At 50.9% G+C, this 18,242-nt stretch overlaps 1 protein-coding gene and 1 pseudogene across 1 annotated transcript in view; both read right to left on the reverse strand.

Annotated features, from left to right (window-relative positions):
* LOC138563973 (zinc finger protein 154-like) overlaps window positions 1–18,242 on the reverse strand; it is a 122,010-nt gene that overhangs the window by 56,609 nt on the left and 47,159 nt on the right. The gene's annotated exons all lie outside the window — the stretch shown is intronic.
* LOC138456868 (Golgi reassembly-stacking protein 1-like) overlaps window positions 1–18,242 on the reverse strand; it is a 54,652-nt pseudogene that overhangs the window by 15,481 nt on the left and 20,929 nt on the right.

Genomic DNA, 18,242 nt, shown 5'->3' on the forward strand with positions numbered 1-18,242 from the left:
TAAAATGTAAGTCCCCATTCCCATAGAGTGCCAGAGGACTGTATGGGAGTGGGGACACTGAAGCACCGGCATTGTTGCTAACGGTGCTGGTGCTTCTGTGACAGGTCTGCCTTCCGTTGCAGGGGCGGCCGTCAGGGTCAGACCTGTCGGGCACAGCGGCCATGGCAGGCAGACAGAGAGTTTGCCGATCCAGAAACAAGGGTCTCGTGAGCTGACCAGCACCCTTGTTTCCGGGCCGCCCCACACTTGCAATGAGGCCCTTGGTCTTGGTTGATCACACCTTTAAGTATGACATTATTCATGTGTGAATAAGCCTTTTTACGCCAAAGATAATGGATTGGTATTAAGCACAGAGAGAACGAAGTTTATGTATTTTCGCAGGAACAAATGCAGACAATCTACCATGAATATTATGGAGGGACAAACTGAAAAGGTTGGAGTACATACATATATGGGAACCCCATTCTGTGAAAATGATAACGACCGTGAGAAACGTGCTACTAAAAATAGAGGGCATTACCGATGAACTTAATTAAGACGTCTGCTGTTGATCATGCACGTGTGTGTCTGCCTTGAAGGTATCATGTTATATAAACAGACCTTTGTCCCTGCTATTTTGTACAGTCTTGAAGCGTTGGCCCTGAAGGATTATAAATGGCTCAAGGTGCTTGAGGGCGGGTTTTGGAAGCACGCGATGGGGCCGCCTGAGTGTGTCTCTATAGAGGTGATCCGGTCACACCTGCGAGTCATATCCTTGCTCGGCCTTAAAGCGAAGAGAGAATTTGTACATAAAAACAAGGAAAGATTCTACATGTCCGCTGCTAAAAATGATGGGAAAGGCGACCAGCTTTGTGAGGAAATAGGATGGAATATCACGTCTGAAACACAAATCTGAGGATCAATTTAACTTGCGGGGTTGGGACAAACATTATCAACACTTAGCATCCCTGAAAACGCTCAGGAAATCATCATGCGTGTGAAAGCACAGGAGTATTTAATAGTGTGTCCGTATCCCACGGTCAGGGGGTGTGTGTTGCTATTAAGGATGAACAGGCTCTCCTCTAAGGGCCCGGAACTAAAGATCCCTTTGGGGGGCAGACCTTTCGTATGTGTAATGACAGGGGTAGTGCTGAGGAGGGCTGTGCTTCAGCCCTGGATCGAGAGTCACATGGTCTTGAAGGGGGGCTGGCAAGAGATTGTATGAAGGCTTCTTTGTGCCACATGAGTGTGAGCAGAAGGGACAGTGCAGGATTATGGCTACAGTGCAGACATATACCTGTGGCCCCTCTACCAGGCTCCAAGCATTCAGCATAATAATGCTCACCGGGCTGAGGGCCACTGTGCCCTTTCCATACTCACTGCATGTGCGCACTAAGTAATGTCTGCAAAAAAACAGTTCTGTTTTGCAGATAAACAGCAATCCGTGTCAAGGGGCCACTGAGATCAAAAACTCTGATCTCAAAGCATGTCTATTCTTGTCTGTATTTAGGGGCCCTTTCAAGGGACCTTTCACTCCCCAAAAAATACCACCCCCTTACCATCCTGCTATACCTCACCAAAATCAGAGAACGCTTTGTCTCTACCCAACTGCAAGAAAACATAAACAACCTACTCAACCCCTCCTAATCTGGCTTTTGACCTAATAAAGCACTGACACCGCTACACTTCACATCCTCGTTGACCTCCACAACATCACTCACAAAGGACACACAGCACTACTCACACACCACGGCCTCTCTGAAGCCTTTAACACCATCAAACCACACCATTCTACTCGACATCATAGCCCACAGGACGAAACTCTCCATACCCTCTTTTCAATCCGACCCCATCTCAGTGAAGTACAGAGTCTTGCAAAGCTCTTCCCTATTTCCACTTCTCTTCGACCTATATGTTGAGCCCTTGGACAGACCCTTATCAAACACAATGTCGATTTCCACGAATACACTGACGACACACAAATAAATATACTTCCAATCTCATCCCCCTCACAACTCCAAACCCTCAAAAGCTCTCTCTCCGCCATCACCAGCTGGATGGCCAACCACTTCCTTAAACTACTCCAAACCCTCAAAAGCTCTCTCTCCGCCATCACCAGCTGGATGGCCAACCACTTCCTTAAACTTGACTCTTCCAAAACGAAATACTTCCTGATCTACCCTCATGGACACAAACCCAAACTCACACCCTAGATCAAAGAACTCGCCACGGACAACTCGCACATAACCCTCTCCACACCTGTCAAATCCCTTGGCCCTCTGCAAAACCAAAGAAGGTGATGGCTGGAAGCTTTAGAATTAATCTTAACCTCTGGCTTCACCACTGACCCCCCAGATTTCCTTCACAAACCACATAGCTGCTGTCACCAAAACATCACATCCTATGAACAATCAGACACATCCTTCCTTCTGACGACTTCTGCACACGACATAGCTGCTGTCACCAACACATGCAACCTAAAACTACAGGTCCTATGAACGATCAGACACATACTTCTGCATCACAATTTAAGCACTCATCTCTTCAAGCTGGACTATGGCAATGCTCTACTCAGTGGACTCGCCCACAGCACCACTGCCCCCACAAGTCATACAGAATGCAACCTCCAGACTCATCATCCACCTACCCTAAACATTCACACATCATCCCAGCTCTCTCCCAGTTCCACTGAACCCCCCTCCCCCCATACTCCAGAGATTTGCTTTCAAAGGCCACTGCATGGCACAAGAACCCCATATTATAATCATGACAAACTCAAACCCATCACCCACACAAACACCAGACAAGCCAGCTAACACTGTCTACACATTCCACTTTGCAAACTCACATGCACACAAAAACAAGCATTTACCCGTTGTGCCCTCAGATCCTGGAATATCCCACTGCACCCTCCATCGCCACTTTCAGAAAAAGCCTCAAAACATCCCTTTTTCTCCACGCGTAATTCTACCCTCCTCCAATACTAGCACTTGCCTATCTGAATCTCACTATTCTATCCTGAAAATATTTAGCAAATTCAGTTCCACTTCAAAACTCTTCAATCTTTGAACCTTGTAAGATGCTCTGAAACCCTCTGGACAGCACTAAACATACATTCCAATGAAATAAACAGTAAAATAAATAAGCACCCAAACAGAGGAATGAGCATCCTTATCGAGGGCAAGCCGGTACTGTGTGCTTCAATAAGGTACTGTTACACTGTAGATATACCACCTTGACATAAAGCATGGCTTAAAAAAGGGCAGGCCACTTTACCATGCATACAGGTCCTGGGCAGATCACAGTACTGTGCACACAGGTCCTGGGCAGATCACTGTACCGTGCATACAGGTCCTGGGCAGATCATGGTACCGTGCATACAGGTTCTGGGCAGATCAGGGTACTGTGCATACAGGTCCTGGGCAGATCAGAGTACTGTGCATACAGGTCCTGGGCAGATCACAGTACTGTGCATGCAGGTCCTGGGCATATCACGGTACCGTGCATACAGGTCCTGGGCAGATCATGGTACCGTGCATACAGGTCCTGGCCAGATCACTGTACCGTGCATACAGGTCCTGGGCAGGTCACTTTACCATGCATACAGGTCCTGGCCAGATCACTGCACCGTGCATACAGGTCCTGGGCAGGTCACTTTACCATGCATACAGGTCCTGGGCAGATCACAGTACTGTGCATACAGGTCCTGGGCATATCACGGTACCGTGCATACAGGTCCTGGGCAGATCATGGTACCGTGCATACAGGTTCTGGGCAGATCAGGGTACTGTGCATACAGGTCCTGGGCAGATCAGAGTACTGTGCATACAGGTCCTGGGCAGATCACAGTACTGTGCATGCAGGCCCTGGGCATATCACGGTACCGTGCATACAGGTCCTGGGCAGATCATGGTACCGTGCACACAGGTCCTGGGCAGATCACTGTACTGTGCATACAGGTCCTGGCCAGATCACTGTACCGTGCATACAGGTCCTGGGCAGGTCACTTTACCATGCATACAGGTCCTGGGCAGATCACAGTACTGTGCATACAGGTCCTGGGCATATCACGGTACCGTGCATACAGGTCCTGGGCAGATCACAGTACTGTGCATACAGGTCCTGGGCATATCACGGTACCGTGCATACAGGTCCTGGGCAGATCATGGTACCGTGCATACAGGTTCTGGGCAGATCAGGGTACTGTGCATACAGGTCCTGGGCAGATCAGAGTACTGTGCATACAGGTCCTGGGCAGATCACAGTACTGTGCATGCAGGTCCTGGGCATATCACGGTACCGTGCATACAGTTCCTGGGCAGATCATGGTACCGTGCATACAGGTCCTGGCCAGATCACTGTACCGTGCATACAGGTCCTGGGCAGGTCACTTTACCATGCATACAGGTCCTGGGCAGATCAGGGTACTGTGCATACAGGTCCTGGGCAGATCAGAGTACTGTGCATACAGGTCCTGGGCAGATCACAGTACTGTGCATGCAGGTCCTGGGCAGATCACAGTACTGTGCATACAGGTCCTGGGCATATCACGGTACCGTGCATACAGGTCCTGGGCAGATCATGATACCGTGCATACAGGTTCTGGGCAGATCAGGGTACTGTGCATACAGGTCCTGGGCAGATCAGAGTACTGTGCATACAGGTCCTGGGCAGATCACAGTACTGTGCATGCAGGTCCTGGGCAGGTCACTTTACCATGCATACAGGTCCTGGGCAGATCACAGTACTGTGCATACAGGTCCTGGGCATATCACGGTACCGTGCATACAGGTCCTGGGCAGATCATGATACCGTGCATACAGGTTCTGGGCAGATCAGGGTACTGTGCATACAGGTCCTGGGCAGATAAGAGTACTGTGCATACAGGTCCTGGGCAGATCACAGTACTGTGCATGCAGGTCCTGGGCATATCACGGTACCGTGCATACAGGTCCTGGGCAGATCATGGTACCGTGCATACAGGTCCTGGCCAGATCACTGTATCGTACATACAGGTCCTGGGCAGGTCACTTTACCATGCATACAGGTCCTGGGCAGATCACAGTACTGTGCATACAGGTCCTGGGCATATCACGGTACCGTGCATACAGGTCCTGGGCAGATCATGATACCGTGCATACAGGTTCTGGGCAGATCAGGGTACTGTGCATACAGGTCCTGGGCAGATCAGAGTACTGTGCATACAGGTCCTGGGCAGGTCACAGTACTGTGCATGCAGGTCCTGGGCATATCACGGTACCGTGCATACAGGTCCTGGGCAGATCATGGTACCGTGCATACAGGTCCTGGCTAGATCACTGTATCGTACATACAGGTCCTGGGCAGCTCACTTTACCATGCATACAGGTCCTGGGCAGATCACAGTACTGTGCATACAGGTCCTGGGCATATCACGGTACCGTGCATACAGGTCCTGGGCAGATCATGGTACCGTGCATACAGGTTCTGGGCAGATCAGGGTACTGTGCATACAGGTCCTGGGCAGATCAGAGTACTGTGCATACAGGTCCTGGGCAGATCACAGTACTGTGCATGCAGGTCCTGGGCATATCGCGGTACCGTGCATACAGGTCCTGGGCAGATCAGAGTACAGTGCATACAGGTCCTGGGCAGATCACTGTACCGTGCATACAGGTCCTGGGCAGATCACGGTACCGTGCATACAGGTCCTGGGCAGATCACTGTACCATGCATACAGGTCCTGGGCAGATCACAGTGCCGTGCATACAGGTCCTGGGCATATCACGGTACCGTGCATACAGATCCTGGGCAGATCCTGGTACCGTGCATACAGGTTCTGGGCAGATCAGGGTACTGTGCATACAGGTCCTGGGCAGATCAGAGTACTGTGCATACAGGTCCTGGGCAGATCACAGTACTGTGCATACAGGTCCTGGGCAGATCACAGTACTGTGCATACAGGTCTTTGGCAGATCACTGTACCGTGCATACAGGTCCTGGGCAGATCACTGTACCGTGCATGCAGGTCCTGGGCAGATCACTGTACCGTGCATACAGGTCCTGGGCAGATCACTGTACTGTGCATACAGGTCCTGGGCAGATCATGGTACTGTGCATACAGGTCCTGGGCAGATCACGGTACTGTGCATACAGGTCCTGGGCAGATCACTGTACCGTGCATACAGGTCCTGGGCAGATCACTGTACCGTGCATACAGGTCCTGGGCAGATCACGGTACCGTGCATACAGGTCCTGGGCAGATCACAGTACTGTGCATACAGGTCCTGGGCATATCACGGTACCGTGCATACAGATCCTGGGCAGATCCTGGTACCGTGCATACAGGTTCTGGGCAGATCAGGGTACTGTGCATACAGGTCCTGGGCAGATCAGAGTACTGTGCATACAGGTCCTGGGCAGATCACAGTACTGTGCATACAGGTCCTGGGCAGATCACTGTACCGTGCATACAGGTCCTGGGCAGATCACTGTACCGTGCATACAGGTCCTGGGCAGATCACGGTACCGTGCATACAGGTCCTGGGAAGATCACTGCTTAGAAACACACTGTTGGTAAAGCGCATAGGGCTATATTTTTAAGACAAAATGGCGCTTATTTGTAGCTATGAGAGGCCAAATGGCAACGTGTCATCTCAGCACAATAGGTTATGGTCACTAGACGCACACACAGTGGCAACGTATAGATATCACCTGCCATAGAATGAAGGCTCGAATCTCAAAACCTGCTGCAAAAGGACTGCTCACATAAAAACCCCTGGCACATCATGACTGTAGACGCCATGTTATTCAGACAACTGCTCTCCATGAGGGATAGGGCTGGGCAGAGTGTGTTACCTCAGCTGGCTCTCCCTTAGGGATCGGCCTGGCTAGAGTGCATTCCCTTGGTTGGCTCTCCCTTGGGGATAGGGCTGGGCAGAGTGCGATACCTCGGCTTGCTCTCCCTTAGTGATAGGGCTGGGTAGAGTGTTATCTCAGCTGGCCGTCCCTCAAGGATAGGGCTGGGTAGAGGCTTATCTCCGCTGGCGGTCCCTTAAGGATAGGGCTGGGTAGAGTGTTATCTCGGCTGGCGGTCCTTCAAGAATAGGGCTGGTTAGAGTGTGCTACTTCGGCTGGCGGTCCCTTAAGTATAGGGCTGGTTAGAGTATGTTACTTCGGCTGGCGGTCCCTTAAGTATAGGGCTGGATAGAGTATGTTAACTCGGCTAGCACTGCTTTAACGATAGGACCACATGAGTGTATTACCTGGGCTGGCTCTCCCTTAAGTATAGGGCTGGGTAGAGTGAGTTATCTCAGCTGGCGGTCCCTCAAGGATATGTCTGGGTAGAGTGTGTTACCTCGGCTAGCACTGTATTAACGATAGGTCTGCATGAGTGTATTATCTCGGCTGGCTCTCCCTTAAGTATAGGGCTGGGTAGAGTGAGTTATCTCGGCTGGCTCTCCCTTGGGGATAGGGCTGGGTAGAGTGTTATCTCGGCTGGCGGTCCTTCAAGAATAGGGCTGGTTAGAGTGTGCTACTTCGGCTGGCGGTCCCTTAAGTATAGGGCTGGTTAGAGTATGTTAACTCGGCTAGCACTGCTTTAACGACAGGCTGCATGCGGGTATTGCCTCGGCTGGCTCTCCCTTAGGGATAGGGCTGGGCAGAGTGTATTACTTCAGCTGGCTCTCCCATAAGTATAGGGCTGGGAAGAATGTTATCTCAGCTGGCTCTCCCTTAAGTATAGGATTGGGTAGTGTGTTATCTTAGCTGGCTTTCCCTTAAGGATAGGGCTGGATAGAGTGTGTTACCTCGGCTAGCACTGCTTTAACGATAGGACCACATGAGTGTATTACCTGGGCTGGCTCTCCCTTAAGTATAGGGCTGGGTAGAGTGAGTTATCTCAGCTGGCGGTCCCTCAAGGATATGTCTGGGTAGAGTGTGTTACCTCGGCTAGCACTGTATTAACGATAGGTCTGCATGAGTGTATTATCTCGGCTGGCTCTCCCTTAAGTATAGGGCTGGGTAGAGTGAGTTATCTCGGCTGGCTCTCCCTTGGGGATAGGGCTGGGTAGAGTGTTATCTCGGCTGGCGGTCCTTCAAGAATAGGGCTGGTTAGAGTGTGCTACTTCGGCTGGCGGTCCCTTAAGTATAGGGCTGGTTAGAGTATGTTAACTCGGCTAGCACTGCTTTAACGACAGGCTGCATGCGGGTATTGCCTCGGCTGGCTCTCCCTTAGGGATAGGGCTGGGCAGAGGGTATTACTTCAGCTGGCTCTCCCATAAGTATAGGGCTGGGAAGAATGTTATCTCAGCTGGCTCTCCCTTAAGTATAGGATTGGGTAGTGTGTTATCTTAGCTGGCTTTCCCTTAAGGATAGGGCTGGATAGAGTGTGTTACCTCGGCTAGCACTGCTTTAACGATAGGACCACATGAGTGTATTACCTGGGCTGGCTCTCCCTTAAGTATAGGGCTGGGTAGAGTGAGTTATCTCAGCTGGCGGTCCCTCAAGGATATGTCTGGGTAGAGTGTGTTACCTCGGCTAGCACTGTATTAACGGTAGGTCTGCATGAGTGTATTATCTCGGCTGGCTCTCCCTTAAGTATAGGGCTGGGTAGAGTGAGTTATCTCGGCTGGTTCTCTCTTAAGTATAGGCCTGGGTAGAGTGTTATCTCGGCTAGCACTGCTTTAACGATATGACCACATGAGTGTATTACCTAGGCTGGCTCTCCCTTAGGGATAGGGCTGGGTAGAGTGTTATCTCAGCTGGTGGTCCCTAAAGGATAGGGCTCGGTAGAGTGTTATATTGGCTGGAGGTCCCTTAAGGATAGGGCTGGTTAGAGTGTGTTACTTCGGCTGGTTCTCCCTTAAGTATAGGGCTGGGTAGAGTGAGTTATCTCGGCTGGCTCTCCCTTGGGGATAGGGCTGGGTAGAGTGTTATCTCGGCTGGCGGTCCCTCAAGGATAGGGCTGGTTAGAGTGTGTTACTTCGGCTGGTGGTCCCTTAAGTATAGGGCTGGTTAGAGTATGTTACCTCGGCTAGCACTACGTTAACGATAGGGCTGCATGCATGTATTGCCTCGCCTGGCTCTCCCTTAGGGATAGGGCTGGGCAGAGTGTATTACTTCGGCTGGCTCTCCCTTAAGTATAGGGCTGGGAAGAATGTTATCTCGGCTGGCTCTGCCTTAATTATAGGGTTGGGTAGTGTGTTATCTTGGCTGGCTTTCCCTTAAGGATAGGGCTGGATAGAGTGTGTTACCTCGGCTAGCACTGCTTTAACGATAGGACCACATGAGTGTATTACCTAGGCTGGCTCTCCCTTAAGTATAGGGCTGGGTAGAGTGAGTTATCTCGGCTGGCGGTCCCTCAAGGATAGGGCTGGGTAGAGTGTCTTACCTCGGCTAGCACTGTATTAACGATAGGTCTGCATGAGTGTATTATCCCGGCTGGCTCTATCTTAAGTATAGGGCTGGGTAGAGTGAGTTATCTCGGGTGGTTCTCCCTTAAGTATAGGCCTGGGTAGAGTGTTATCTCGGAAAGCACTGCTTTAATGATAGGACCGCATGAGTGTATTACCAAGGCTGGCTCTCCCTAAGGGATAGGGCTGGGTAGAGTGTTATCTCGGCTGGCGGTCCCTAAAGGATAGGGCTCGGTAAAGTGTTATATTGGCTGGCCGTCCCTCAAGGATAGGGCTGGGTAGAGGCTTATCTCCGCTGGCGGTCCCTTAAGGATAGGGCTGGGTAGAGTGTTATCTCGGCTGGCGGTCCTTCAAGAATAGGGCTGGTTAGAGTGTGCTACTTCGGCTGGCGGTCCCTTAAGTATAGGGCTGGTTAGAGTATGTTACTTCGGCTGGCGGTCCCTTAAGTATAGGGCTGGATAGAGTATGTTAACTCGGCTAGCACTGCTTTAACGATAGGACCACATGAGTGTATTACCTGGGCTGGCTCTCCCTTAAGTATAGGGCTGGGTAGAGTGAGTTATCTCAGCTGGCGGTCCCTCAAGGATATGTCTGGGTAGAGTGTGTTACCTCGGCTAGCACTGTATTAACGATAGGTCTGCATGAGTGTATTATCTCGGCTGGCTCTCCCTTAAGTATAGGGCTGGGTAGAGTGAGTTATCTCGGCTGGCTCTCCCTTGGGGATAGGGCTGGGTAGAGTGTTATCTCGGCTGGCGGTCCTTCAAGAATAGGGCTGGTTAGAGTGTGCTACTTCGGCTGGCGGTCCCTTAAGTATAGGGCTGGTTAGAGTATGTTAACTCGGCTAGCACTGCTTTAACGACAGGCTGCATGCGGGTATTGCCTCGGCTGGCTCTCCCTTAGGGATAGGGCTGGGCAGAGTGTATTACTTCAGCTGGCTCTCCCATAAGTATAGGGCTGGGAAGAATGTTATCTCAGCTGGCTCTCCCTTAAGTATAGGATTGGGTAGTGTGTTATCTTAGCTGGCTTTCCCTTAAGGATAGGGCTGGATAGAGTGTGTTACCTCGGCTAGCACTGCTTTAACGATAGGACCACATGAGTGTATTACCTGGGCTGGCTCTCCCTTAAGTATAGGGCTGGGTAGAGTGAGTTATCTCAGCTGGCGGTCCCTCAAGGATATGTCTGGGTAGAGTGTGTTACCTCGGCTAGCACTGTATTAACGATAGGTCTGCATGAGTGTATTATCTCGGCTGGCTCTCCCTTAAGTATAGGGCTGGGTAGAGTGAGTTATCTCGGCTGGCTCTCCCTTGGGGATAGGGCTGGGTAGAGTGTTATCTCGGCTGGCGGTCCTTCAAGAATAGGGCTGGTTAGAGTGTGCTACTTCGGCTGGCGGTCCCTTAAGTATAGGGCTGGTTAGAGTATGTTAACTCGGCTAGCACTGCTTTAACGACAGGCTGCATGCGGGTATTGCCTCGGCTGGCTCTCCCTTAGGGATAGGGCTGGGCAGAGGGTATTACTTCAGCTGGCTCTCCCATAAGTATAGGGCTGGGAAGAATGTTATCTCAGCTGGCTCTCCCTTAAGTATAGGATTGGGTAGTGTGTTATCTTAGCTGGCTTTCCCTTAAGGATAGGGCTGGATAGAGTGTGTTACCTCGGCTAGCACTGCTTTAACGATAGGACCACATGAGTGTATTACCTGGGCTGGCTCTCCCTTAAGTATAGGGCTGGGTAGAGTGAGTTATCTCAGCTGGCGGTCCCTCAAGGATATGTCTGGGTAGAGTGTGTTACCTCGGCTAGCACTGTATTAACGGTAGGTCTGCATGAGTGTATTATCTCGGCTGGCTCTCCCTTAAGTATAGGGCTGGGTAGAGTGAGTTATCTCGGCTGGTTCTCTCTTAAGTATAGGCCTGGGTAGAGTGTTATCTCGGCTAGCACTGCTTTAACGATATGACCACATGAGTGTATTACCTAGGCTGGCTCTCCCTTAGGGATAGGGCTGGGTAGAGTGTTATCTCAGCTGGTGGTCCCTAAAGGATAGGGCTCGGTAGAGTGTTATATTGGCTGGAGGTCCCTTAAGGATAGGGCTGGTTAGAGTGTGTTACTTCGGCTGGTTCTCCCTTAAGTATAGGGCTGGGTAGAGTGAGTTATCTCGGCTGGCTCTCCCTTGGGGATAGGGCTGGGTAGAGTGTTATCTCGGCTGGCGGTCCCTCAAGGATAGGGCTGGTTAGAGTGTGTTACTTCGGCTGGTGGTCCCTTAAGTATAGGGCTGGTTAGAGTATGTTACCTCGGCTAGCACTACGTTAACGATAGGGCTGCATGCATGTATTGCCTCGCCTGGCTCTCCCTTAGGGATAGGGCTGGGCAGAGTGTATTACTTCGGCTGGCTCTCCCTTAAGTATAGGGCTGGGAAGAATGTTATCTCGGCTGGCTCTGCCTTAATTATAGGGTTGGGTAGTGTGTTATCTTGGCTGGCTTTCCCTTAAGGATAGGGCTGGATAGAGTGTGTTACCTCGGCTAGCACTGCTTTAACGATAGGACCACATGAGTGTATTACCTAGGCTGGCTCTCCCTTAAGTATGGGGCTGGGTAGAGTGAGTTATCTCGGCTGGCGGTCCCTCAAGGATAGGGCTGGGTAGAGTGTCTTACCTCGGCTAGCACTGTATTAACGATAGGTCTGCATGAGTGTATTATCCCGGCTGGCTCTATCTTAAGTATAGGGCTGGGTAGAGTGAGTTATCTCGGGTGGTTCTCCCTTAAGTATAGGCCTGGGTAGAGTGTTATCTCGGAAAGCACTGCTTTAATGATAGGACCGCATGAGTGTATTACCAAGGCTGGCTCTCCCTAAGGGATAGGGCTGGGTAGAGTGTTATCTCGGCTGGCGGTCCCTAAAGGATAGGGCTCGGTAAAGTGTTATATTGGCTGGAGGTCCCTTAAGGATAGGGCTGGTTAGAGTGTGTTACTTCGGGTGGCTCTCCCTTAAGTATAGGGCTGGGAAGAATGTTATCTCGGCTGGCTCTCCCTTAAGTATAGGGTTGGGTAGTGTGTTATCTTGGCTGGCTTTCCCTTAAGGATAGGGCTGGATAGAGTGTGTTACCTCGGCTAGCGCTGCTTTAACGATAGGACCACATGAGTGTATTACCTGGGCTGGCTCTCCCTTAAATATAGGGCTGGGTAGAGTGAGTTATCTCGGCTGGCAGTCCCTCAAGGATAGGGCTGGGTAAAGTGTGTTACCTCGGCTAGCACTGTATTAACGATAGGTCTGCATGAGTGTATTATCTCGGCTGGCTCTCTCTTAAGTATAGGGCTTGGTAGAGTGAGTTATCTCGGCTGGTTCTCTCTTCTTAAGTATAGGCCTGGGTAGAGTGGTATCTCGGCTAGCACTGCTTTAATGATAGGACCGCATGAGTGTATTACCTAGGCTGGCTCACCCTTAGGGATAGGGCTGGGTAGAGTGTTATCTCGGCTGGCGGTCCCTAAATAATAGGGCTCGGTAGAGTGTTATATTGGCTGGATGTCCTTAAGGATAGGGCTGGTTAGAGTGTGTTACTTCGGCTGGTTCTCCCTTAAGTATAGGGCTGGATAGAGTGAGTTATCTTGGCTGGCTCTCCCTTGGGGATAGGGCTGGGTAGAGTGTTATCTCGGCTGGCGGTCCCTCAAGGATAGGGCTGGTTAGAGTGTGTTACTTCGGCTGGCGGTCCTTTAAGTATAGTGCTGGTTAGAGTATGTTACCTCGGCTAGCACTACTTTAACAATAGGGCTGCATGCATGTATTGCCTCGGCTGGCTCTCCCTTAGGGATAGGGCTGGACAGACTGTATTACTTCGGCTCGTGGTCCCCTAAGTATAGGGTTTTTTAGAGTATGTTACCTCGGCTAGCACTACTTTAACGACAGGCTGCATGCTTTTATTGCCTCGGCTGGCTCTCCCATAGGGATAGGGCTGGGCAGAGTGTATTACTTCGGCTGGCTCTCCCTTAAGTATAGGGCTGGGAAGAATGTTATCTCGGCTGGCTCTCCCTTAAGTATAGGGTTGGGTAGCGTGTTATCTTGGCGGGCTTTCCCTTAAGGATAGGGCTGAATAGAGTGTGTTACCTCGGCTAGCGCTGCTTTAATGCTAGGACCACATGAGTGTATTACCTGGGCTGGCTCTCCCTTAAGTATAGGGCTGGGTAGAGTGAGTTATCTCGGCTGGCCGTCCCTCAAGGATATGTCTGGGCAGAGTGTGTTACCTCAGCTAGCACTGTATTAACGATAGGTCTGCATGAGTGTATTATCTCGGCTGGCTCTCTCTTAAGTATAGGGCTGGGGAGAGTGAGTTATCTCGGCTGGTTTTCTCTTAAGTATAGGCCTGGGTAGAGTGTTATCTCGGCTAGCACTGCTTTAACGATAGGACCGCATGAGTGTATTACCTAGGCTGGCTCTCCCTTAGGGATAGGGCTGGGTAGAGTGTTATCTCTGCTGGCGGTCCCTAAAGGATAGTGCTCGGTAGAGTGTTATATTGGCAGGAGGTCCCTTAAGGATAGGGCTGGTTAGAGTGTGTTACTTCGGCTGGTTCTCCCTTAAGTATAGGGCTGGATAGAGTGAGTTATCTCGGCTGGCTCTCGCTTGGGGATAGGGCTGGGTAGAGTGTTATCTCGGCTGGCGGTCCCTCAAGGATAGGGCTGGTTAGAGTGTGTTACTTCGGCTGGCGGTCCCTTAAGTATAGGGCTGGTTAGAGTATGTTACCTCGGCTAGCACTGCTTTAACAATAGGGCTGCATGAGTGTATTGCCTCGGCTGGCTCACCCTTAGGGATAGGGCTGGGCAGAGTGTATTACTTCGGCTGGCTCTCCCTTAAGTATAGGGCTGGGAAGAATGTTATCTCGGCTGGCTCTCCCTTAAGTATAGGGTTGGGTATTGTGTTATCTTGGCTGGCTTTCCCTTAAGGATAGGGCTGGATAGAGTGTGTTACCTCGGCTAGCGCTGCTTTAACGATAGGACCACATGAGTGTATTACCTGGGATGGCTCTCCCTTAAGTATAGGGCTGGGTAGAGTGAGTTATCTCGGCTGGCGGTCCCTCAAGGATATGTCTGGGCAGAGTGTGTTACCTCGGCTAGCACTGTATTAACGATAGGTCTGCATGAGTGTATTATCTCGGCTGGCTCTCTCTTAAGTATAGAGCTGGGGAGAGTGTTATCTCGGCTAGTGGTCCCTAAAGGATAGGGCTCGGTAGCTTGTTATATTGGCTGGAGGTCCCTTAAGGATAGGGCTGGTTAGAGTGTGTTACTTCGGCTGGTTCTCCCTTAAGTATAGGGCTGGATAGAGTGAGTTATCTCGGCTGGCTCTCCCTTGAGGATAGGGCTGGGTAGAGTGTTATCTCGGCTGGCGGTCCCTCAATGATAGGGCTGGTTAGAGTGTGTTACTTCGGCTGGAGGTCACTTAAGGATAGGGCTGGTTAGAGTATGTTACCACGACTAGCACTGCTTTAACGATAGGGCTGCATGCGTGTATTACCTCGGCTGGCTTACCCTTAGGGATAGGGCTGGGCAGAGTGTATTACTTCGGCTAGCACTCCCTTAAGTATAGGGCTGGGTAGAATGTTATCTCGGCTGGCTCTCCCTTAAGTATAGGGTTGGGTAGTGTGTTATCTTGGCTGGCTTTCCCTTAAGGATAGGGCTGGATAGAGTGTGTTACCTTGGCTAGCGCTGCTTTAACGATAGGACCACATGAGTGTATTACCTGGGCTGGCTCTCCCTTAGGGATAGGGCTGGGTAGAGTGTTATCTCGGCTGGCGGTCCCTAAAGGATATGGCTCGGTAGAGTGTTATATTGGCTGGAGGTCCCTTAAGGATATGGCTGGGCAGAGTGTGTTACCTCGGCTAGCACTGTATTAATGATAGGTCTGCATGAGTGTATTATCTCGGCTGGCTCTCTCTTAAGTATAGGGCTGGGTAGAGTGAGTTATCTCGGCTGGTTCTCTCTTAAGTATAGGCCTGGGTAGAGTGTTATCTCGGCTAGCGGTCCCTAAAGGATAGGGCTCGGTAGCATGTTATATTGGCTGGAGGTCCCTTAAGGATAGGGCTGGTTAGAGTGTGTTACTTCGGCTGGGGCTGGGTAGAGTGTTATCTCGGCTGGCGGTCCTTCCAGGATAGGGCTGGTTAGAGTGTGTTACTTCGGCTGAAGGTCCCTTAAGGATAGGGCTGGTTAGAGTGTGTTACCTCGGCTAGCACTGCTTTAACGATAGGGCTGCATGCGTGTATTGCCTCGGCTGGATCTCCCTTAGGGATAGGGCTGGGCAGAGTGTATTACTTCGGCTGGCTCTCCCCTAAGTATAGGGGTGGGTAGAGTGTTATCTCGGCTTGCTCTCCCTTTAGTATAGGGTTGGGTAGAGTGTTATCTTGGCTGGCTCTCCCTTAAGGATAGGGCTGGATAGAGTGTGTTACTTCGGCTGGTGGTCCCTTAAGTATAGGGCTGGTTAGAGTATGTTATCTCAGCTAGCACTACTTTAACGATAGGGCTGCATGCGTGTATTGCCTCGGCTGGCTCTCCCTTAGGGATAGGGCTGGGCAGAGTGTATTACTTCGGCTGGCTCTCCCTTAAGTATAGGGGTGGGTAGAGTGTTATCTCGGCTTGCTCTCCCTTAAGTATAGGGTTGGGTAGAGTGTTATCTTGGCTGGCTCTCCCTTAAGGATAGGGCTGGATAGAGTGTGTTACCTCGGCTAGCACTGTTTTAACGGTATGGCTGCATGCATGTATTGCCTCGGCTGGCTCTCCCTTAGGGATAGGGCTGGGTAGAGGTTTATCTCGGCTGGCGGTACCTCAAGGATAGGGCTGGTTACACTGTGTTACCTCGGCTAGCACTGCTTTAATGACAGGCTGCATGCGTGTATTGCCTAGGCTGGCTCTCCCTTAGGGATAGGGCTGGGCAGAGTGTATTACTTCGGCTGGCGCTCCCTTAAGTATAGGGCTGGGTAGAGTGTTATCTCGGCTTGCTCTCCCTTAAGTATAGGGTTGGGTAGAGTGTTATCTTGGCTGGCTCTCCCTTAAGGATAGGGCTGGATAGAGTGTGTTACCTCGGCTAGCACTGCTTTAACGGTAGGGCTGCATGCGTGTATTGCCTCGGCTGGCACTCCCTTAGGGATAAGGCTGGGTAGAGTGTTATCTCGGCGGGCGGTCCCTCAAGGATAGGGCTGGTTAGAGTGTGTTACTTCGGCTGGAGGTCCCTTAAGGATAGGGCTGGTTACAGTGTGTTACCTCGGCTGGAGGTCCCTTAAGGATAGGGCTGGTTAGTGTGTGTAACCTCGGCTAGCACTGCTTTAACAATAGGACTGCATGAGTGTATTACCTCGGTTGGCTCTCCCTTAGGAATAGGGCTGGGTAGAGTGTTATCTCGGCTGGCGGTTCCTCAAGGACAGGGCTGGTTAAAGTGTGTTACCTCAGCTAGCTTTAATGATAGGACTGCATGAGTGTATTACCTGGGCTTGCTCTCCCTTAAGTATAGGGCTGGGTAGAGTGAGTTATCTCAGCTGGCGGTCTCTCAAGGAAAGTGCTGGGTAGAGTGTTATCTCGGCTAGCACTGCTTTAACAATAGGACTACATGAGTGTATGATCTCGGCTGGCTCTCCCGTAAGTAGAGGGCTGGGTAGAGTGAGTTATCTCGGCTGGCTCTCCCTTAGGGATAGGGCTGGTTAGAGTGTGTCACCTTGGCTAGCACTGGTTTAATGATATGACTACATGAGTGTATTACCTGGGCTGGCTCTCCCTTAGGGATAGGGCTGGGTAGAGTGTTATCTCGGCTCGCGGTCCCTAAAGGATAGGGCTCGGTAGAGTGTTATATTGGCTGGAGGTCCCTTAAGGATATGGCTGGGCAGAGTGTGTTACCTCGGCTAGCACTGTATTAAAGATAGGTCTGCATGAGTGTATTATCTCGGCTGGCTCTCCCTTAAGTATAGGGCTGGGTAGAGTGAGTTATCTCGGCTGGTTCTCTCTTAAGTATATGCCTGGGTAGAGTGTTATCTCGGCTAGCGGTCCCTAAAGGATAGGGCTCGGTAGCATGTTATATTGGCTGGAGGTCCCTTAAGGATAGGGCTGGTTAGGGTGTGTTACTTCGGCTGGTTTTTCCTTAAGTATAGGGCTGGATAGAGTGAGTTATCTCGGCTGGCTTTCCCTTGAGGATAGGGCTGGATAGAGGGTGTTACCTCGGCTAGCACTGCTTTAACGATAGGACCACATGAATGTATTACCTGGGCTGGCTCTCCCTTAAGTATAGGGCTGGGTAGAGTGAGTTATCTCGGCTGGCGGTCCCTCAAGGATAGGGCAGGGTAGAGTGTGTTACCTCGACTAGCACTGTATTAACGATAGGTCTGCATGAGTGTATTATCTCGGCTGGCTCTCTCTTAAGTATAGGGCTGGGTAAAGTGAGTTATCTCGGCTGGTTCTCCCTTAAGTATAGGCCTGGGTAGAGTGTTATCTCGGCTAGCAGTGCTTTAATGATAGGACCGCATGAGTGTATTACCTAGGCTGGCTCCCCTTCGGGATAGGGCTGGGTAGATTGTTATCTCGGATGGCGGTTCCTAAAGGATAGGGCTCAGTAGAGTGTTATATTGGCTGGAGGTCCCTTAAGGATAGGGCTGGTTAGAGTGTGTTACTTCGGCTGGTTCTCCCTTAAGTATAGGTCTGGATAGAGTGAGTTATCTTGGCTGGCTCTCCCTTGGGGATAGGGCTGGGTAGAGTGTTATCTCGGCTGGCGGTCCCTCAAGGATAGGGCTGGTTAGAGTGTGTTACTTTGGCTGGCGGTCCCTTAAGTATAGGGCTGGTTAGAGTATGTTACCTCGGCTAGCACTACTTTAACGATAGGGCTGCATGCGTGTATTGCCTCGGCTGGCTCTCCCTTAGGGA

Source organism: Ambystoma mexicanum, chromosome 1p (genome assembly GCF_040938575.1).
Source record: "Ambystoma mexicanum isolate Mex_15411 chromosome 1p, UKY_AmexF1_1, whole genome shotgun sequence".
In the NCBI taxonomy this organism is placed as follows: Eukaryota; Metazoa; Chordata; class Amphibia; order Caudata; family Ambystomatidae; genus Ambystoma; species Ambystoma mexicanum.